A 24,809-nucleotide genomic window follows, 5' to 3' on the forward strand; every position below is an offset into this window, starting at 1 on the left:
TTCTTTCTCCCAATAAAAGACAAAATATGCAAAGCCTTCAGATTACCTATTATCTCTATTTATAATAAAGAAGATTATGCATGAGTTGACACTCTAAACATCAGATAGTTTGAGCCATGACTATCAAAATTGGTACAGAAATGTTTTGGAAAGGAATGTACAGCTCAAGGTGATTTTGTAAAATTTCTTTTATTGTTTTTTTTGCATTACTTTTGAAAATGTCCTGTTTGTTGTTTAATGTTTAAAAACGATTTTGTATCATTTTAAAATTTAAAAAAATTATCTTTTTAATGACAAATATGATTAACAAATAAAAATTTCCAGAATTCTGATTTTTTTTTGCTAAATGAACAACACTGTTACAATGAAATTTAAACAGTTTTTATTATTTTACGAAATATTTAGTTAGATAATTTCCTTCCCTTGCTAAAAGCTAAAAAAAAAAAAAAAAAAAAAAAAAAATCTATTAATTATCTGTGCAGGTAGCATAAGAAATCAAAAAAATATTTCAGTAGTGGGAAGATATTTCTGTAAATCAACTGGCCAACAAAGAGGCTAATCTGCAATAAATCTAAATCTTTATGTCAATAAAATAGGACAAATGAGCAATATTATCTATTCTTCCTAATTTGTTCTTCTTCTTTGTATTTCTGTAAATCATATATATAATTTAAGCCGTGAATACAAATACATTCCTCAACAAGTTTCGTTGATCAATTAACAGATGAAAGAAGTAAAATATAAACAGAATTAATAAAAGTATTTACAAGCAAACTTAAATAAAATATTTTTTTTTTCCTAACTTTAATGTGAACATAGACAAAATAGCTTTTTCTGTTAAATTCTTAAATTTTATAACACTTATGTTAACCCTGGTTACTTAATATCAATAACTTTCTATTTATATATTCATTTATACATGTGGGTATTTTTAAATTAGGCTTTTTGGTATCTGTTTTCATATTAAATTTTAGTCATATAAATTTAGAAAATTATTATATTTCCAATAGTCACTAAACAGAAAAAGAAGGGTCTGAAACTTTTTCAGATCACAATTTATAATCAACATCCAATATTTAACTAAGCTTTGACCTCCACTTCTCTTGCACAGTAAAGAAATAAATCTTGCATTTGGGAATAAAATGCTCCATGTTTCATTTTTTTTTTTCTATTTACTTTTACACACACATGCAAACAATATCTGTTTATAAAATAAATATATACAACATGCAAAATTGCTTTAAATTGCATGTAGACAAATGTTTATCATTTCTTTTTAAATATCATATCAACATATGGAATCAGGGGAAAATACAACATTCATATATAAAAGTTAACACTCAATAAAATTACAGAAATTAAAATAATTATAAAATAGTTAGTATTTTAAAAATACCAATAGTTCTTTGCAATACAATCTTTAACTATTAAGTAGCATAATAGAACATTAATGAGTATTTCCACATTTTATAACTGCACAGCAAATTCAATTATAAACTAAATTTAAAAGCACACTTATTCCAAACTTTCAGATGATTGATCATCTAGAATAGAAACATTTTTAGGAGCAAACCAGACAAAATTTTTTTCTTTTTTAATGATTAATATTTCGGGTACAACATAATGTAATTCTGTATAACATAATGAACAAAGTTTTAAGAATTAAAAGTAATGACACAGATTTTAAAACTAAACAAAAATGAAGTCACACAATTAAAAAATACTTACGTAAAAATTTCCCTAAACACAGATTTATTTTAAAAAGCGGTATAAATTATTCACTTCGATATTATGTAAAATAACTGCAGACTGTCAAAATAAAATACCGGTTTCATCGTACTTATTACCTTTTAAAAAATTTTAATGTGTTATTAAGGTCATTAAAAATATATAATCAAAAAATATGCTACAAACGTTAACTTTTGGAGAAAGGCCAAAAAATTTGATATAACGGTGCACTTAACAAAGTAAGTATATAGAAAAAAGCTATCACAGAGTCTGAGAGAAATATATATGTCATAAGTAAAGGCGTCACGTAAACATAATCACGCGGGACTTCTTGCAATACAACAGTTACGGCACATCACGTGGTGTCGACTGTCGAAATTATGACGCAAACAGAAACAACAAAATAAAAAATAATTGATATCGGTTACAGTTAGTGAGAACAGAGATAAGACCTATAGCAATTCACAAGTGATACGGATAACAAATAAAACTATTTAACAAAATAAAGGAGATTATCTTTCTAAAATTAATTACAAATACGATTTTTTCGTCACGAAACATTTAAATACATTCAGATTCAATTTCTATCGCCTTTAATTTATACAAAATCAGATGATTTTCTTTACGAATGATAATAATAATTATTATTAATATTATAATAATGAGTAAATAATAATAATTTGTTTACGATATATTTAATTCATATATGCAGCGTTTCAACAAACTAACGAATATCAAACCGGCGTAAAAAAGAATTAATTTTATGCTAGCATGAAATTCATTGATTGAAATTCAGGTTTCAGCACATTCAAAATTAACAAGAATTAGAATTCAGAGAGAGTAATTCGCTTTTATTCGCTCCCAGAAAGTCCTAGTAGTTTTAATAACTCTCTGACATTTTTGAAAAGAATATACATGCGTAGGCTTTAAGAATTAAGCTGACTTTGAAATCACAATTTATTAACACAATAAAAAAATATTAAAAAATTGATGGCGAATAATGTTATTCACTACAGGTAATCTATTTATTAGTCGTAAAATAATATTTAGAACATTTTGAAATAATATTTAAATTTATAATAAAAGTAATTAGAAATTTATACTGTTTTATTTTTGAAAATGAGTTTCAGTACGTGATTTATAGCAATGATTGCTAATGAATTTTCCTCCCTTCTAGTGTCTTTTTTTAGAATATTCAATTATTAATATAGTAAGCGAAACTTCTTTTGCATGATTTTAATTCCAATAATTTATTTTTTTAAATGAATGTTTTTTGAACGAATAAAATCTATCTTTCGCTATTTTGACTTTAATACTAAGTTTTCCCGGAATGATCTACGCCTTGTTAATTTTTTTGTCATATTCCATAATCATAAAATAATAATTATTTTAGCATTGAAGGTTTTTAATTTCAATTAGCTGTGATTTTTGGATATTAAGGGATTGTTGCTAAAGATTCTTGCTAGAATTCTTAAACCCTAATTATAATAAGAAATCTATCTTATTTTTGTCTTGGCGCGCACACACACACACACACAAGGATTTTTCCAAGTCATATCTGATTTAAAAAAAAAAATTAAAACATGGCTTGTTTTCTATGCAATAATATTTTTTGAATGTGCATTGAATTATAATAAAATCGCGTCTTCGGTGAATGTTGCACTCTAAGTGATACTTCAGCCAAAGGATAATATATATGACATAACTGATAATAGAAAATCTTGGATTTAAATACAAGATTTTTTTCTAATCGGAGAAATGTACTAATAAGCATAGTTCAGCTTGAAGCCAACCTTATATTTCCGGAAATCTTAGAAACTGGTTCATAAACTGGATGCATTTAAAGTAAATCAAACGTCGAGAAGTTCAAGAATATTATTATTGTAAGAGAACGCATTATTATAAAGTTTGTATTTCGAGTATATTTGGAGCTTTTATGTTCATTTTAAATATTTATATTGAAACAATTTTATATTTTTTATAAAAAAATTATATTTTTTAAATTAAAAAATTTACCTTAGTCGCTGAAAAATTATTTTGCATTCGTTAAATTCGTGTGAAAATTCTTTTGTAATATTAAAAGAATATTTTACGAGCTTATTCTTTATAAGAGCTTTAAAAAAACAGATATGCAGAATGGTTCCTAGTTGAAGAACCTGATAAAACGCAGAATTTCTCTCAAAACTGTAAAGTAACATAACATTTTTTTTAATGAAACAAATTAAGAAAATTAACCCTCCAGTAACGAATCCCGCGAATTCCGCGGGCTGGCCGTCAGTCCATTTTCTGTTGCATCCCACGTTTTTTGCAGTTTAGAGTGTTTATTTTTACAATGACAGATTTTCATTACATCATGTTATTATAGTGTAATATATAGTATCAGTTCACTTTGTTTGAAAAAAAAAATTGAACTTATTTGCAAACATCGCATCTAAATAGTGATTTTAAAGAATTACGCAGGCCAGAGGGTTAATGAAAATTACTAGGGTATTCTCATTTTCTTGAACATATCTTATTTTAGTACTCATGCTTTACCTTTAATAGGGTCAAAGTAACAAAAATTCTTTCTATAAATATTCAAAATACAGGAGAACATAAAAAAAATCATTTATGGTTAAAAATAGTAGATACAAAGCTGCTTTATCTTACTTCAACTAATTAGATTTTAAAGGAAAAATGTGCGACTTCAAAGTGAGAATTAAGAAATTGAAGAAATTTTTTCTACTCTTCCAGACTTATAAAATGTTTGGAGTCCCTGCACTTTCAGCGTCCTGAGGCGATACAGATTGCACGCCACTGGATTATATTAGTATATGTATTGTAAATAATAAGAAAGACCCAATTTTATGAAAAATGTACAAAGGCCATTCGAAAAGAGACCTGTGAAGATAAGATAGTTAAATAGGTAAATATCACATGAATATGAATTGTTTTTCTAAGAAGACGAAATTAGATATTTAATGATTAATTGAAAGCATAACAAAACTGATAAGAGATAAGGATAAGATAAGTCAGATGATACTCACTTGAATGAAATCACAAAACATATTTCAAATCAAAGAAAGGGAAAGCTGGAGTGATAATCCGAAACGGCATATTTCTTTTGTAATCTTATCACGAATGACCTGCTTTTCATGATTAATTAATGAATTGCAATTCTATTTATCAAGTTAATTTTAGTTTTATGTATTGTGAGGCATATCACAATAAATCTATAAATCACATTGAATTTAAAATGCATAAATGTCAACGAATTTTTAAGTACAAAAACAACAACAAACACCCATTTTTTGGAGTTTCTAAAAAACTTTTTCGGCACCAGGGTGAATATATATATTCTAGCTGTAAACAAACAGGATAAAATTAACACAAGTTGGACATCCAAACTTGCAATCCACACTATGTTAAAAATTAATTGGTTTTCGCATTTGACTATAGAATTTGGAGTGCTATTTCCATTGACATGATATGGAATTTTTCGTGAATTTCCTGTTTAAAATACAACACGCTTATTGGATGATTTTTGATTTTTACAACAGCATTGTAAACTTGTATCAAGTTTTGAATACTATCGGTTTACAAAAAAGAAGTATTATTCCAAAATAAATACAAATTCAATTATTTTGTCTATGGGAGGAAACTTAATATAAAACTTGTTATATACTGTTACATTATAAAAAGTTGAGGGCAGAAATTTCCTTCTAGTTTTAATAATGAAGGTTTAAAAAACGGGTTCTTTAAGGGGGAATGCCAAACGAAATATAGGTTTGATTTATCAATAAACTATTCCTAATAATCTAACACGCACGACGAATCACAGGCAAATTAAGCCTTGGTCCAGAAACCAAAAATTACTGAACAATATTCTACTTCCATATTCTCGAGGTATCGTACAAAACTCAGAATATCAAGAAACGTCATAAAAAGTATATGTTAACAGGGCATGATCCTTCGATTCAGAATTTAAATTCTCCCACCTTAGCTTTAACAACGTGGCCTGGTGTTTGTGAAATATTTACTTTTGATAAATACGCCAGTATTCATAACATATAGATTTATTAAGGACACTGAACATGACATTATTTTTACCTGATTGCCTATGTGCAATCGTTATTCAGTTGTCTCATTGTATGGATATTCCATAAGCGCCTCTTACTCTCCAACTATTCCCAACGCCTTGGAGACTGCAGCGCCACCTCTTGGAAAGAAGAAAGTGCGGGGACGGAATTTTATATTGGCATTTAAAATTTATTGATAAGTCATATCACTGAATCTGACCCGCTCGAAGGCACAATGAAAAAAAAAAAAAAAAAAAAAAAAAACTGAATGATCGGATTGCCGCTACAGCAACACTGGCGGGAACTGTGGTTGAGTGCTAGGAGCCATCACCGGCCACGATACAACCCTGTCCTAAGGAAGTACGTCCCGTCATTAATGGGAGGAGCCGGACCTCCACCTTTTCGTGTACCCTGCGGGGTGGCGGAAACCAAAGAATAGCAATTGTTGTTTAAAATCTTAGGTGAAGGTTAAATATGTCTTTAAGAATCAAAGCATTTTCAAATTGACGTGGGAGTTCCTGTTTGGAAAATGGGAAGCCACCTCAACTGTTTTTCAAGAGAATCCACAATTGTATTTCATCATGCTTCTGTGATGTCAAATGAATCGACGCCATTCTAGCAACGTTATAATATGACATCATATCACACGTATAATGACACCAAACAAATCGATGGAAGAATAAATGCATGAAAAAGGTATAAGTGTTTAGTTTAGTTATGTTAACGCCATGTTTTAAAACAACACTAGGGATATTTTGAGGCGAACCTCAAAATTTTGAACCACGAGCAGTTTTGATGACTTGGACGACACCTGAGCTGGCACTCCATTTCCAAACGTCCATCCCACACCAGAGGGAGACGTTTGGCCCCGACGGATTTAACGTGCCCCAAACCCGCTTACACGATGGTTCTTTGGTGGAATCGGGTCTCGTACTTGAAACCTTACCACCAAACCACCGTGACCGAAGGTATATATGAATCGAGCCCAAATATAGCGCTGAATATCTTGAAGGTGAAATGTTACTCTATCAATGTGGTGTGGTTTGGAGAGAGAAAGTGAGAAAGTGTAGCTTAGGTTCGTCCTTATCATATGACTATAGTTCAAAATTTAATGTTATCCTTGCATAGCTTTGAGGCATGATATTAATATAATGACACTGAACTAAGGAATATAATTGTTTAATAAATTTAAATGTGAATTGTTTGATTTAAATAATTTATTAGTGAAATTTTTCTCCTGAAATAAAAATTTAATAAGTAAATCATTTTATTAATGAGTTATAAAATTTCGTTAAAGGAGAAATGATTGCGTTTCCAAGTATGGTCCCCTGATCTGTGATAGGTTAAGGAAATTTATTTAATTATTACTTTGTTTAGTTCGGATAAATTTCAAGAATATTTTCCTCGACATAGAAGTCTTTAAATATATTTACAGATTTAGACAAATATAATGTCTAATATGTCTTCCAATTTGTGTAGTTTTTTGCTTAATAACAGACAGATCTCTTCTTCATTTATCTCATATACATTGCTTTTAATTAGAATCCTATATAGGTCTGATGTCCAGAACCAATCTTGATATGAAATATTTGATTTAATTCAATAAAATACCTCGATTTCGATTAAATTTTTTTATAGCAATTATAAAATAACAGGATCCGATAATCTTTTTCAATGACAGCCAATCATAAAGGTTTATTGCATTTGGATTTCGCACAAAATTTGTAGAAAAATTATATACTATATTTTATCTCTTTAGTTCAAGTCACTTTTGAATTACCGTGTTCACAACACGGACTCTGTCAGGTTTGTAACTTAAAAATTCGTCAAAATATTGTTTCCATTTTTTTATGAAGATTATAGTACTTTCTCTTAATATACTTTGTTAACCAGGATGTGAAGAAATAGGAAATCATTGTGTAAAGAACACAAAAAAGAGGTCGAATATCGCGACCTTGTTTTCTACTTTTATTCTTCCCTTTTGTATATGCCATTCCTTCTTTTATATTACGTCTTTAGTTTTCTTCTATAACATAGGCTCATTGAATCGTTCCTTCTTTGTTCAGAAGACAAAGCATACTTTAGAAATTCTTTACCTCTTAAAAGTTTTCTACAGCAAGCAGGAATGCCAAGAAATACTGATCCGATTATTATGCTTCGGTGAATCACAGAAACGGAAACCAATAAAGGTTAATTATATAATGAATAGGAGCAAACGATAAGCAGACACCACTGATACGAGAAACTTTTCTGGTGTAAACAGGAACCTGAGAGTGTCTTTCCTGTAGTTCGTTTTTCTGTTTGGAAAATTTGTTATCAATGTGGCTTCGGATTAAAGATAATTTTGAAGTAATCTTATAATTGTCCGCAAAATGACCGATAGAGAATACAAATCAACATGACAAAAATGCTTTTGAATAATTTGTATTTGCATTATGGCGCATGCTTTTATGACTCAATAAACAGAGCATATTTCTCTACTCACAGTTTTGTCAGTTTATATTTTAATAAAGAAGTCTTTTTTTAGTAATAAGACATCTCTTTTTCTGATTTGTAATTAAAAATTTCTACACATTTTGGGTTAATTGAGAGTTTAATGTACTTTGAAACGATTGATTACCTTTATATATGCAGTAACGACACAATTATACATTAATACATTATTATACACAACATTACATGCATTAATTACACAAAATTTATATTTTATACCCATTCCAATTCATTTTCATCAAAATTAACTAAGAGCATACATAAACTATAAAAAACAAAGTATGCATAAAATCATTAGACACAAATGTAATTTCTTTCAGCTGATTTAATCCAATATTTGATACAACTGTGAAAATAGACAAACGGCATATTATAAAATCTATACATATAAAATTATACAAATAATATACGGCATATAAAATCTATACAAATAATAAAGATGAATGTGTGTATTGGTCAAACTATTTAACTTACAGCGACCAAACTGGGCACATGAATACCTTGGAAGGTAGGAATGTGCACCTCGGTGCAAGTTTTTTGAAATTTTAATTAGAATTTTAAATAATTAAAAATTAAGCTGAATTTTTACATTTTCCAGCAATAGCAAAAAAGGATTTTTACATCATTTTAACCCTTAAATGCCTGAATTTTTATTTTTAATAAATAAAATTTGAAATCAGCTGGGGAATGGGTGTCTACTATCGATCCACACACACACACACACACACACACACACACACACACACACACACACACACACACACACACACACACACATACACACACACAATTTTTTTTAGTTTTCAAAAACAAACCAACAACAACAATATATTGATGTATTTCTATATCATATTGCAAAACATGAAAACTCACGAAACAATTCTTTTTAGCATTTAAACTTAAAGGAACATTGCGTTTGCTACAAGATCATTGTGTGGTACGCTTACTTAGCGGAATTTTAAGCCTCAATCTGTTTGAAAATATAAGCCAGTCACCAATGCTGTCTTTTCATGCTTCCATAGACGGCAAAAGATGAGATGACCCTCTATGTTTATAGAACTTATGTAGAACCGATTTTGCATATTCATGTATTTTTACATCTTATAAAAAGCTATATTTTTCTTGTATACATTTAACAGTATATTCAAATATATATATATATTTATTATTCATTATTCGTACCTTATATTTGATATATTTAAGTCACTGCGGTTTCGAATTATCGCGTTTACATGCTTTTGAAAGTACAGATAGGCAGACATTCAATCTCCTTGTACTATTGGGCTCAAAATTTCATAGGTACCTGAGGTATAAAAGTTAAATTTGCATATACAATTTTACCCGTCTAGCTCTCTTCTTTTTGTAGTTATATAAGAGCAACCTGACAAACAGAATTCCTCTAAATAGAGTTAGCTCAAAATTTGATGAAACTTGCAAATTTAGTGTAAAAACTATATAATAAATTTCATTCGTCACTCTCAAGGCGTTTTAGAGTTGACTTCGCCACAGACAGAATTTTTTGACAATTAAAATACTTTCTCTATATTTTGTATAAGAGAAAGTAAAAATTTTCTACTATAATTACGTCTTCTATACTATAGTTAAGATATAACAATACCTCTTCTAATTAGATGATATCTCATTTAATTAGATAAGTGGTGCGAATATTAGGTTTATGTCATGGCAGTGAACATGTCAATGGTAATCGCCGAACACGATACAATCCCTCTTCCCAACATCGGAATAGAGGTAACTCGACTCCTCTCCATTACTTTAACTATCAGGGAAGCGAGATCAATCACCATACAGGTAGTTTTTCATCCTCAGTTTTGAGGTGTAAATAGTCTGGTATACAAAGAAAATAAAGGAAAGGGTTTATTATTTACAAAATACAAATACAATAATCAAATTACGAAAAATGAATTCCGTATATCAAGAGTTTTGTTTCTACACAGGCAACGCATTTTATAGGTATTGCTATTACTTCCTATGACAGTTCGGCGAATCTTATTTCTCCAAAGTTCTAGTGTGTTGTTGCTGCAAATTCGTATTCCATTAAAGCAGTTTTGTACATCTTATGTAGTTATTAATGAAACAGTTCTGTATATTCGCTTCGTCTTATTAAATTTTCTGTAACCCCCCCCCCCCCACTTCTATACCTTTGTGACCACATGTTCTATTACAAATATGACTTTTTTTTCTGTTCTTTCTGACAATTTTATCTACCACATGCTTTATTGCAAAAATGATTTTTTTTGTGTTCTTTCTGACAACTTGATCTGCCACATATTCTACTGCAAAAATGATTTTTTTTTCTGTTCTTTCTGACAACTTGATCTACCTTTACATTTTGCAAACGACGTTCTGGGACACCCAGCATAACGAGAACTTTTAAACGAATATTTTATCTATATGAAAAATGTCATTGCACTCAAGAGTGAAAACAAATTATCTAACCATAATTATCTCTGTAAGAATCGTTAATGCCTTAGTTTGAGTTCATGAGAAAATTGGGAAATTTCAAACCGCAGTGGAAAAAGAGCGATAAAATGCGGCTAGATAACTTTGGAACAGAACGATCACGTTCAAATGAAATCTATTTCGTCCGATTCTTTCCAAAACCAGATTAAGTTGGTATTTCGGAAATGTCGTTCATTCAGAATCTATATAGGCTCATAAATGTGATTAGACCATGTGAGTTTGTTTTCATGTGACATAGATTTTTCGACACTTCGTCGACGTGATAAGAAAATGCGCCATAACGTCAACACAAGCACATTAAACTGGGCTTGAAAATATTTGTATTCAAAATACGCGATTCTTCAAAGTTTTGAAAAGAAGGGCGTGATTGTTAAAACTAAGTTGTAAAGAACAAGTTTTAAATTTTTTTTTGTTTTAATTTTGTTTTAAAATATGTGACTACGTTTGAGATGAATTTTTTAAGAAACTCTCTAAAACAGATATATTTTTGCATTAGAAAGATTGAAATAACATCTATGATACCAAAATCTAACAGTTAAACAGTAAAAAATTTTAAAAATTGGAAAAAAGGACTTTTTTTGCTAAAAAAGAGGTACAAAACAGAAATCTCTATGTTTTATCAAATGGTTTACTTTATACTAGGTTTACCAAGTGGTCATTTTGACCCCTCTGAGAAAACTTTTAGTTAATTTTCTTCAAGAGAATTATTGCCGTATTTTATGTGAATATTTTAATTAATTTTTACTTACATTTATAAGATATATGATCGTGAATTTTATCTTTTTCTCTATTTTTTTTTTTTTTTTTTTTTAGTTTCGGAGGAATGTATATTGTATACCTTCTTTTAGCAAAGAGGTCATTTGAACCATTCGAATAAATACTGCTGAGAATACATACATTTATATTTAAGTATGTAACGTCTTAATACACATAGATATAAGTACACATATAGATATAGACATAATTGTAGAAATAAGTATGTGTTAGTAAAATGTGTGTACATAAGAAGCAAGAAAATGAAGCCGAAAGTCAGTCAGATAGAAGCTATTATAGGTGGTAGTAAGAAGACGTGTGAGTCAATGTTTTGGTGAAAGGTGATGGTAGAAGAATAGATGATCTTGATAGATAATAAATACTTTTTTTCAGTAAATAAACACAAAGGAATCGCCTTTCCATCACACCATACCTTAACAAATATATTAAAAATATAAAAGTTTTTTTCTACTTCAACTTCATAATAGATAGGTCAATTTATATTTTTTTCTAATTAAATGCCCAAAGGGGTCTTTTTGAAGCCTTTGGTTGGTGTGGTGCAGAAGTTTGGAAGGAGGGGTGCCAGTTCAGGCATCGTCTTCATCATCTGGCAGAGGTTTAAAATTATGAGGTTCGTCTGAAAACAGCTTTAGTGTTGCTTTAAAAATGGAACGTTAATATGTCTAAACTAAACCTTGAGGCTGATTCCTAAATCCGTCAAAGGTCTGCCTATTTGCTAATCTGCAAGTGTGTATGTGAAAATGATAAGATAGCAAGCAAGATAAATGAAATTTAGAATGTTGTATTGAAATCAAATTTTCGGATAGATATTTAGTTTTGGATTGTATCAATTAAGAAGTAGAAGTCCAAAATGTATATTCTATTTTCAGTATGCTACGATGTTTAACATAAAACGAGATGCAGTGTGTTAGTAAACACGAAAGTTGTAGGAAAGACACTTCCGCTGGTTGTGCAATATGTGTTAATTATCCGCATATTACGAAAAAAAAAAAAACAAGAACACAATAAAACTATTTTTTTAAATATAGAAAAGAATAACAAAACTATTCTTCCTTGTTGACATAAATTTAAAAAAAATGTGAGCAATTAATGAGAAATAAAACTTTTTGAATGTTTTAAAATCTTGGTGTCCGATTTTGCTTATTAAAACAATACTAATTTTGTATAAAATAGAATTAAATGAAAATTATCAAAAATCACCTCGAATTGCACAGTTTCAAGGAATTTGTTAAAATAGCAATTTGTAGTTGAGATTGATTTCATTTAAAGGTAATTGATGATTTATTTTGTTGTTTTAGGATTTCGAACAAATTTTTGAAATAAAGAAATCTTGGGGAAAATCTATTCAACTGGGCGAATTTCTTAAACCACAATTATATCTTATAATTATATTCTCAAATTTTACACTGATATTTCATGTGTTCTAAAAACTTGCAATCAGCTTTACAAATAAAACAGTGGTTTTCTTACATTAATGTTCAGTCATGAAATTGTGGTGAAGTGCTTGAAAGCTAGTTAACAGCTTCGAAACACGGGCAATTCCCTTTGTCTTGAGGTCTTGTTACTCGGCTGCGAATCACAAGGTCCCAGATTTTATCCTCGCTCATACCAATTCGCCACATTGGTTGCCTCAGACGATGAACCTTCAACCTTCGTACAACTGTTGCCTATCACAGCAACATCTACCCACAGCAACTCAAAGTCATCAGATTCATTTGACGCAGCAACACAAAAAGGCAGCAGCAACACAAAGCCGTCAGACTCACTTGACGCAACAGCAACCACTCACCCACACACGCTTTTCATAACGATTGGCGCTTCTCAAATCCTCTAATGGGTACAGCCTCATTAGACTCAACAGCTAAATGCATCATCACTCAACAGCCATATCGTTCGTCTTACCTCCGACTCACTGGAGGGAGAGTACTGTGGTGAAGAGCTTATAAGTCAGTTAACAGCTTCAAAACATGGGCAGTTGCTTTTGTGGTCTTTCTACTCGGCTGCGAACTACAAAGTCCCAGGTTCTATCCTCTCTCAATTCAATCGCTACAAAATTATACTTTGGGAATGACCCATTGCTTTAGTTACATTCGTTTGAATGATAATAGCCCTTCTCAATCTTCCAAGTCACATCAATGTGAATGCACTGCACCCAAGACGGTGGATTTATAGTGCTCTTTAAACTTTTAGATTTTCGAATACCCTTCAATTCAAATGAAGCTAATACGAAGATATAACGAATTAGCCGCCTTTGGCGCCCAACTTGTTCATTCCAATTATTGATTTTTTTAAGCTTTTAAATACTTAATACAGAAAATATTTTTTAAAAAGAAATTAGATTAATTTTTTCCCCATACGATTAAAAAAAGATAAAAACAAATGAATCAATTTACTATATATTAAAAAGAGCATACATTAAGAAGTAGAAGCGGAAGTGATATTTTTGCACTCGGATAAGCTTTCTATTTGATGCCTATTTCTTAATTTCTTTTATATTTTCTTTCCTCCGACTGAATGGAATTTTTGGTAACACAGCTAACTTTTTCCAGAGCATTTCTAGCAATATTTTGTACTTTAATTAATTAATTATGTGAAGCATTGAATTCATTGCAGCTATAAAAATATTCAATGAGGAAGCCTGAAATTCGTATAGATTTGCTTACTTGATCGTTGCCATTCGACAATAAGTAATAAGAATAAGTTCTGTGCTACATACGTTAGTATTTTATGTATTCAGATAATTTTTAATGTATTTTGATACACAATTAATATAAAAAATTAAAAAGTGTAAGAAAAGTGTCAAAGATATTGACGTTACATGTAATTATTTGCCTAACAGAATTGCCATTATAGCAGTTGAATGCATATTTTGAAGTCAAGCGTGAATATCAGTTGAAAAAAAAAAGGGGACTGACAAAATGTGCACATGCCTTTTGCATCATTATCTAGACAGTTCGATAGTGTATCCCAAATAATATAGGGTCACATCATCCTCCGAGGAAGCAAAAATAAGACATCTGTTCTTTAGGGAAGAAAAAAAGTCTAAAAATGACGAACTGGAATTTTGTCAAGGAAATTGGACCATCAAGAAGAAAAATGGTTCGTCAACAGCTTCTAACAAGATGTCGAAAATTATCGTCTGAGAATAACGAACGACGAAAGCGAGCGTTGACAGCGGATATGGGTCCTGTGAAAATATATGCAAAGCGAACGCAGCAGCAGCAGGAGCACAACCGCTTCACTCGAGTTACTCGATTAAGATAACGATGAAAATCGAAGACAATGATTAATGACTGTCAGCTACGCTAATAACAAAGAGATGACACTGCAGACTCGGCCTCCGTCTCCCCAGCTGGCAGTCACAGTTGATCGATAGGAGGATGTCGAAGTGATTTCGCCATGATTTAACGACTATCGGATTTTCTTTGATAGTTGATGACCAAACATATCCCGGAGAGAGGAAGGGCTAGGAGATATCCTCGGATAAATGCTCCAGGACATTTTGTTCTTAAAATGAATCGAGGTAATTTATAGCGACCGTTTCGCGTAGAACAAGGATCGAACTGATTAGTGGAAGCTAACATATATTGTCGAAGGGTTATCATGAAATGGTTTCCCGCCATTTTCTTTCAGGCTTAGAGCATCATGACAAATTATGTTCATTATCATTAGATATCTACAAAAACGCTCGTGAAATTTATAAGGGGTTGTTCTCGGAAATAGTTCTTTTAAAATTGTCCTTTAAATTATCATTATTATATGGGATTTGACATTTAGTTGCAAGGAAATCCAATATTTGCTCAAATAAATTGTATTTTCATGACAGATTTAAGTTTTTGTTTATCTAAAAATCATTTCTAAAGATCTTTGAGTTTGATATAGGATAAATATTAACATGCGATGAAATCTTCCGTTTAATAAAACTAATTTATACTTGAGTTCCGGTACAATCCCTCTTTCTATTTAATTCCACTCTTAAGCAAGTTTAGTTCAGTTCAGTTATATTAACGTCCAGTTTTTAAAGCAACATTAGGGCCATTTTGAGACGGGCCTAATAATTTTAAATCGCAGTCAGATGACGAGGACGCAATCTGAGCTTGCACCTCATCTCCAAGTTTCCACACCACACCAACAGGAGGACGTTTGGTCCCGACGGATTTAACGCGCACCATTCAACGCTTACACGACGGTTCTTTGGTAGAATCGAGTCTCGAACTTGAAACCCTCCGTTTCCGAAGCCAAGGCCTTACCACCAGGCCACTGTGGCTTTCGCCTTTACGCAAACTAACCTCAGATCTTATTTATTTGTGTATTTTTCGCTATCGACTAGACACGTACCTTCTCCAGAATGTTCCCATGAATAGAACCGAGTATTCCAACTTTTCAATTTTTTAAAAAGAATCTTTTTTATGCAATAAAATATTTGTCATTATATTTCTCTGATGACTAAATGTACTAGTTTATAAAACGATGAAATTTCTGGAATTGAATTAAGTAATGAATTAAATATGAGATGTTGCAAATTTATTATTTTATCATTTATACTTTCTCGCATACAAAGTATAGAGAAAGTATTGTAATCATCAAAAAAATACGAACTCGAGATTTTCATAAATCTTCATATTTTTGATTTCCCTGAGTTCCAACTCATGTAACATGATAACTGAGTTCAGAAACATGTAACATGATAACTGGATTCAGAAACATGTAACATGATAACTGGATTCAGAAACATGTAACATGATAACTTCGGAACCGGAGGGTTTCAAGTTTGAGACCCGATTCCATCGAAGAACCGTCATCTAAGCGGGTCTGGTGCGCGCGATATCCGTCGGGGCCAAACGTCGTCCCGCTGATGTGGTGCGGAATTTTGGGGAGGGTGTGCCAGCTCAGATGTCGTCCTCGTCATCTGACTTCGGTTTAAAATTAAGAAGTCCGTCCCAAAATAGCCCTAGTGTTGCTTTAAAACGGAACATTATTATAACTAAACTAAATTCTCACTAATCAGCAAAAATTTCAGGCACTTATAATAAATTAATACCTACTACTCCGTAAATATTCTGCAAAATCATGGAACAAATGTTTGGAGCATTTTCATTTGGAATATTTTCCCAAACAACAGAAAATAACTCTTCAGTTAGTTATTCTTCAGTCAAAATAACTCTTCAATTAGCTCTGTCATTCTCTTTGTATCAGCATTGAAAGGAATCACAGCGGACAAGATATCCTCCAAAGTAGGAAAGATAATCATAGATAAGAGATATCAACTGATAGTTAAGAAACTTTAATTTTACGTTGCTCATATTCTTGCTCCTTTTGCGTTTTTGAAATAAACCAATGTTTTTGTTTATCACGGTTCTTATAAATTTAAACTTTGTTTATTTGGATTTGATATTTTGAGATTGATATTTTTATGCTACAATATAAAAACAATATTCTTTCATAATATGGCAACGTTTGAGTTGAAATCCCTATTTGACGAATTATAAGAAAAATTAATAAAAGTAATTATAATTAACTATAATTTGAAAATATAGTAGTTATGTTTCTAAATATAAAGCAACGTAAACATGTCGTTCGGGAAGTATTGTTTTTATGTTATATTTTCAAAGTTATATCGTTTTTTTTTTTTACGCTTATATTAGCATATCGTTTTTAAAGCAATACTAAAGGCTGTTATGTTTATATCGTAAAATCACTTCGGTTGCTATTGGTTTTCATTAGTTAACAGAAATATTATTTATTTTTATCCAGGCAGAAGATTTTATTCATTTTCATTCTTGTAAACAATGTTCTTAATTTTTTTTCTATTTTCCATACAAAAATAGAAATGTACGCTAATGTGAAAGACTGAAAATTAATTTCAAGATGCAGATTGTTAAAAGATATAGACTATTATGCTGTTAAAAAAATAGGATACTTCTAGCTATAAAATATCCTATTTTATAGTTAGAAGTATCCTATTCTGTATGTCAAATTATTTAATCTCTTTAAAATCATAGAAATATCCTATTCTATATTTCATAGCTAGAAGTATCCTATTCTTTAACATCATAGAAATATCCTATTCTTTATTTTATAGGTAAAATTTTCCTATTGTCTAATATTCTTTAATATCATAAATATATCCTATTCTTTATTTTATAGGTAGAATTTTCCTATTGTCTAATATTGTTTAATATCATAAATATATCCTATTCTTTATTTCATAGTTAGAAGTATTCTATTCTGTAAATCCTATTCTTTAATATTGTAGAAATATCCTATTTTTTATTTCGTAGTTAGAAATATCCTACACTTTAATTAATATTGCTAGAAATGTCAATTTATTAATTCCACACTCACAAAAAAACCACACACAAACACACACACACAAAAAAAAACTGAAATGTTTTTATTATAATTCTATATTGATATAAAGTAAAAGCAAATCATTTAATAAAAAAATAATTTTTAAGAGAGAAAATATGTATTACATTGACAAAGAAATACCGAAAGAAATTTAAATATTGTTCATTTCTGTAGTCAGCACGCTAAAAGAGAAAACTTAGAAAAAACCTACAAATGACAGCACAGAATAAGCAAGTAAAAACAAAGCTTTACATTCATGCATTTCCTAGCAGAAGTTTTTCATCACTGCATTGCTTTCTCATCTGTCTCAGTGTATCTTTTTACAAAGGAAATAGGAACGTTTTTGCACGTACAAGGTGGTTTAACAAAACTGATTCATAAATGTTTACGTAACTACCAGAGAGTGCAGATGTATCGGAAACAATGTCCTCTGTTTTTATTTATGTATTGAAAAGAAGAAGCATTGTAAATACAGTTACGATTTATTGAACAGGTGGTTTACTTGCGACCTATTGGATTCACTAGAACATGAAGATTCAAAACTATGATTTTCTTCATGAAAAATTTAAACAAATACTCATTGCATTTTTTTACACTGAAAATAAGATGAAATTCCCAATACTATTTTCTTCATTTTATTTTTTAACATTGAAAACCAAATGGAATTCTTAATGCTATTTTCTTGATTACATTTTTTATAATGAAAATTAAATGGCTTTCCCGGTACTATTTTCTTAATTGCATTTTTTTATAATGAAAACTAAATGGAATTTCCAATACTATTTTCTTAATTGCATTTTTTATATTGAAATCTAAATAAATTCCCAATACTATTTTCTTAATTGCATTTTTTTTTTACATTGAAAACTAAATTGAATTCCCAATGTTATTTTCTTGATTACATTTTTATAGTGAAAACTAAATGGAATTTCCAATGCTATTTTCTTAATTGTATTTTTTTTTTTTACATTGAAAACTAAATAAAATTCTCAATGCTATTTTCTTGATTACATTTTTTTTTTTTTTTGCAATGACTACTAAATGGAATTCCCTGTACTATTTTCTTAATTACATTTCTTTGCGATGAAAACTAAATGGTATATCCAGTACTATTTTCTTAATTGCATAATGAAAACTAAATAGAATTCCGAATGCTATTTTCTTAATTACATTTTTTTTGAAATGAAAACTAAATGGTATTCCTGGTAATATTTTCTTAATTACATTTTTTTGTAATGAAAACTAAATGGAATCCCCAATAGTATTTTCTTAATTACAAGGAATTAAATGGAATTCCTTTTATTAATTTCTTAATTGCATTTTTTATAATGAAAACTAAATGGAATTTTCAATACTATTTTCTTAATTGCATTTTTTTTACCTTGAAAACTAAATGGAATTTCCAATTCTATTTTCTTAATTGCATTTTTTTCACATTGAATTCTGAATAAAATTTCCAATGCTATTTTCTTAATTGCAGTTTTTTACATTGAAAATTAAATGGAATTTCAAATACTCTTTTCTTAGTTGCATTTTTTAAGTGGGAAGAAACTCATTGAATATGAGGAAATTTTCAATTACTAGTAACGAAAAAGAATGCGTGCATATGTTGTCGCTCTACAAGCCAAAAATTCTTTTTTGCTCCAGATTTGCGAAATTTGGTATAAATATACCTTGTACAACGAGCGTGAGTACCTCTAAGATATTTTTATTGGCATTTTAATAAATTAATAATTAAGATTTTGGAGTTTTTCCTTAATAATTTCCGAGCATATTATAAAAAAATTATAAATTCAACAAATCTCCTCGTTTTAGACTTCCTTGAGTTCGAGAAACATAATTTTGGCATTATGTCTGTCTGTGACAAAGATAACCCAAAAAGGCTTTAAACTAGATGGATGAAATTTGGCACACGTTCATTATACTGTTTGTAAATTTCTATCAAATTTTGAATAAAATCCATTCAGAGGAAGTATATCTATCTAGTTGTTATAATATAAGTTAACACGGGATCTACAATTACAAAACAAAAAGAGCTAGATGGATTTAACATCCATAGAGTAGAAACTTATCAAATTTTGAGCCAAATCCTGCAAGGGGTTCACCATCTATCGGTCTATACTTTCAGAAACATACAGACACTGTAACTCAAAAACGTAATTAAAAAAAAATGTGACTTAAACATATCAAATTTTGTAAGGGATTTTATGACTACAACTATAATTTTGTGTCAAACAACTTTGGTTTCAAATGGGGGAAAAATGTCTAAAACGCAAATTCAATTTTAGGATACAATTAACTGCATTTCAAGGATTAATCGCCAAAAAACTCGCCAAGGATCACGCGATAGATTCAGTAGAAATACTAAATACATATCAAAGGCTCATATATTTCGTAATTATTGTACCCTTGTTCCACGGGAGGCTCTCCTCTAGAATCACATTTTTATTAGAATGTATGCGAGAAAGTTTTAAGGAGGCCACTCCCGCTGTTTTTCTAAAATTATGAAATTTCCGGGGTTTTTTTATAAATTTTGTTTATTATTGAGTGATTTTTTTAAAACTATTATTATATTATTTTATATTGTTGTAATACTGCAATAATTGAATCAAAAGTCTTACATTTCGAAACAATAATAAAAATTCCGTTTATGTTGAATAAACGATGAAGAGTATTTTCATTGTTGTTTCCTGAATTTATATAAGCATTATGTTCTTGAAATGGAAACTTAAAATTTAACCATCTATAAATATTAAATAATAGTTTCTAGAAGCCCAGGAATGATTTTTATCATAAGCTTCTCAATTGGTATGATATTTTTCGAATTTTTAAAGTTGGATTGCAATATCAATTTTTTATTGTTTACTAATTTGTTTGATATTCAAATGATAACATGTGATGAATAATAGAATGAAGCTGATGAATGGTCGTTTGGATTTTCATATTATTTACTTTTTAATGTACGAAGAATAGAGAAAAATATTGTAAATGCCGAACTCGAGATTTTGACGCATCTCCACATTTCAGGTTCCCTGATTTCGAAAAACACATATTTGATTTAATGTCTGTCTGTCTGTCTATCTATAAATACAATAACTCAAAAACACTATGAGCTATACTGATGAAATTTGATATATAGATTTATGACCGAATTTTTAGATTTATACCAAATTTTAAACAAAATTCCTTCACAAGCAATCTATTTGTCTGGCTACTCCTGTGCAAGTGAATTCGATAAATACAAAACGCAAAGAATAAAACACAAAGCCTTGAGCAAGTGAAATTCGGTTTGCTATCTTGTGGCTACAATTGTAGTTCTGCGTCAGATTTCGATTTTAATCCGTAGGGAGAAAGACTCCAAAATAGATATTCGATCTTCCGGTACTCCGGTGTATTAACCGCATTCCAGCTATTAATCATCAAAGATAGGTTCTTTCGTAATTTTTGTTCGCCAATGGCATATGGTTAATTATACATAAGTCCATTTATTAGAATGTGTGAGAAAGTTTCAGGCAGACCAGTTCTGCTGGTTTATTTAGGTATTCATAAAAAGAAGATTATCCAGTATACATGTCTGAACGTTATCTCTTCTTGACGATATTTAGGTCCAGAATCGGTACAATTCGTAATGGTATTGGAAAGGTCACTTATTAAAAGACTATAACAAAATATGCATATTAACATGCAGTAAAATCTGCATATTATTATTAAAATCACCTGTATAGTTTGCTGTGTTTTTCAGTTATCGCGTTCTAATAAACATTAATAGGCGCAGAGCCGGCCTTCTTTATAAAGAAGCCTGGGTACAAGAAATCATTTAAGGTCCTAAATTTTTAGTAAAACAAAAAAAAAAAAAAAAAAAAAATACAAACACGAATATATATTACTATTGCAAGTTTATTTAACGCACGATTTTTTTTTTGCTATTAATTACTTCAGAAAAATTACAATTTTGTTGGGATGCTTAATATAGCAAGTGCATTTATGCGTTCTATACACATGCTTGACCAAAGATAATTCTTTGTTAATTTTAATTTGCTGAAAGAGTTCTCAGCATTTTCTATAGAAACTGGCAACGTAAAGGAAAGTTTAAACCGAGTTAATATATTTAGAAATAATTTATTATAATTATTATTTAGTGTGTATTACAGTATGTCTTGTGCGTCATTTACATCCCTTTTATTCGAAATCAAATGCCATAGCAAACCGATTTTTGGATTAGTTTATCATTTACATCCATGTTATAAAACTTTAAAAACATTTGGGAACTTTTTTCTAATTCCTGTATTTTTAAAGATCTTTTTTTATAAATGATTAATTTGAAATACTTTAAAATATAAACCGACCAACAATCAATGCTTAACTTGATCTTTAACTTAGCCTTCCAAAACTTGATAAACATCTATACTTTGTATGCTAAAACTATTAATTAAATTTCATTTATCTATGATCTTACAATTTCGATTTATCATTTTTATATGAATGCAAAAGAACAAAATGGCGAGTGATCAATTAAAACGATTTGATTTCAAATTTCAAATATATCACCATTTTTAGATGTTCAATTTACATCATTATCGTGTTTACAAACAGATGGACCTGATTCCGACAAGTTGTTTTTTGAATTTAATGAGGTCTGGAGCATGAAAATGAAACGTCAACATATCAAGATTGAATTTTTTGACGGTTGCAAAATTTTCTCATTGTGTACTTCGCATACGAGGAAGTAAAAAAATAAAAAATAAAAAATAAAAAAAATATTGTATTCTCTAAGCACAAGAGAAAGTCGAATGAATAATATCGCTGCTTCTTATTTCATATATTTTGTTCAATTACGAAGATTGAAAAAAAAAGCATTTGGTTCACAAAAAATAAACTATACAGGTTCTTCTCTGATACTGTGCAGTGATTAAAAAACTTAATACTATCCATTCCTTTAAAAAATTCCAATACAAATTAACATGACGCATAAAATTTATTAATTCCATTTAATTATAATTTCCTTAATGAAGTGTTAAGCGATTTCGAAAATTAGTCCTATGTACATATTTATTTCAGTAATGTACACCATTACAGCTGAATTTGCTGGGAATATAATTTCGAATTTGCTGCATTTTCGGTTTAATACTGAGAAGCAATCTATTTAATTTGAAACCATAGATCTGATTATATAAATAGTCGGTTTACATGGCAAATATTCAAACGCGTATTCGAATAAATTCTAATTTCATATCTTAATGACAAACACCGAATTACATTTTAATTAAATTTACTTTAAAACTGTTGTATAAGGTAGTACTGTGACACATTAAATAATAAAGTTTGTGTCAAAAGAATTAGCTATGTAAACTCAAGGCAACAAATATTACTGAAATAATATTGACTTTGAAAACATCAATACACGAAATTTGAATTCAAATATTTACTCTTTTATGCATATATAAGCTGTTTGGAATTGTACGGAATACATAAAATAGATGATGTGGAAAGATCGTATGAAAGGTTTAGCTTAGTTATGCTAACGTCCCGTTTAAAAGCTAACAATAGGGCCATTTTGGGATGGACCTTCTCCAAACTTCCATGCCACAATAGAGGGAGAACGTTCGGCCCCTACGGATTTAATATGCACCAGATCTGCTTACACGACGGTTATTTAGTGCAAATCGGGTCTCGAACCTGAAACCCTCCAGTTCCGAAGCCGAAAAACCTTACAACCTGGCCACTGCGGTCGCGGAGGAAAGGAAAATGATTGATAGGAAGCGCAGTTGATCCCACAGATACTATTTTGTAGACGTCTCAGGTGATCAGCTGCTTTGTCGGGTATATAAGTTCTATTTGATTTCAAATAAATCGTTTATATATACGTTTTGATGTAACCACATTCTGCTTTAGAACATGCAATCAAAAGAATGCATTTTTTAACACTTGAAGACTAGTTCATCGACCCATATGTATCAACGGTGTCAAAATAAGATGTATCATGGAAATTATACAGTGCTATACAACAACTGGTGGCGAAAATTGGATTTTATTTTTGCATAAATCGAAATATTTACAGCTACGATGTTTATCTTATCATCTGAACACTGTTCAAAACATGAAATTATAAAATTCATCCAAAAATTTCCTTTTGTGTACATTCAAACTGGGACCTTAACTTAATATTTAAATCAATCAAATTCAACTTCAAGCTGAACTCTGTTCTTTTAAAATTAATAAGGACATTTGTGTCTCCTTCATAACAAGAACAAAACTTCTTTATAACTTCTTGACAAAAATATTTTAATTAACTATCATCCCCTTATATCTTTCAGTCCAAATATATATATTGAAAAATAAAAATGCTGTGGTATATATTTTTATTGCATGCAGTTTTAACTTAATAACTTAATTTTGTGCAATCAATTTATTCATGTAAAGTAAATTTTTATTAGCTTTCTAACTTGAAAAGAAAAATATAGCAAAGAATTTTTAATGAAATAATTATTGATAATTCATTAATTGGAATTTGTTTCTAACTTATTTTTATTAATTTTTCTAAACGCTCAGTTATATAGTACTAGTCGCTATTGGTGACTAGTTGGTTTGATGGGGGTATTATTAATATTTAATGTCATTTAAATCGTTTAAATATAAATTAATACCCATAATTCTGTCAAGCTGTCAGGTATTAATGCCGTGTTATTTTATTTGTCTTACTAAACTTCTGTTTATTGGTTACATGAATCTAATAATAGTGCTATTAAAATGCAAATGTCTGGTTTATTTAACTCCAGAATTTCAAGTAATATGATTTCACTTTTTTATTCGTCCCGAAAACTATTCAGATACTAAGCAGAATCCTTCTTCTTTAGCCTTCAATAATGAAAGAAAACCAAGAGATTAAATTTTAGATGAAACATTTGTTAAACACATCTATTGTTG

At 29.8% G+C, this 24,809-nt stretch overlaps 1 protein-coding gene across 2 annotated transcripts in view; it reads right to left on the minus strand.

The window, feature by feature from the left end:
• Positions 1 to 24,809, minus strand: part of LOC129976233 (major facilitator superfamily domain-containing protein 12-like) — a 63,722-nt gene that overhangs the window by 24,306 nt on the left and 14,607 nt on the right. The window contains exon 1 of one of the 2 annotated variants that reach the window (XM_056089708.1): positions 1,729 to 2,075. The exons of the other annotated variant lie outside the window; for it this stretch is intronic. The gene's annotated coding sequence lies outside the window, so the exon portion shown is untranslated. Of the gene's footprint in view, positions 1 to 1,728; positions 2,076 to 24,809 lie in introns of those variants that run through there. 2 annotated transcript variants of the gene reach the window in all.

This window comes from Argiope bruennichi, chromosome 7 (assembly GCF_947563725.1).
Source record: "Argiope bruennichi chromosome 7, qqArgBrue1.1, whole genome shotgun sequence".
NCBI classification, from domain to species: domain Eukaryota; kingdom Metazoa; phylum Arthropoda; class Arachnida; order Araneae; family Araneidae; genus Argiope; species Argiope bruennichi.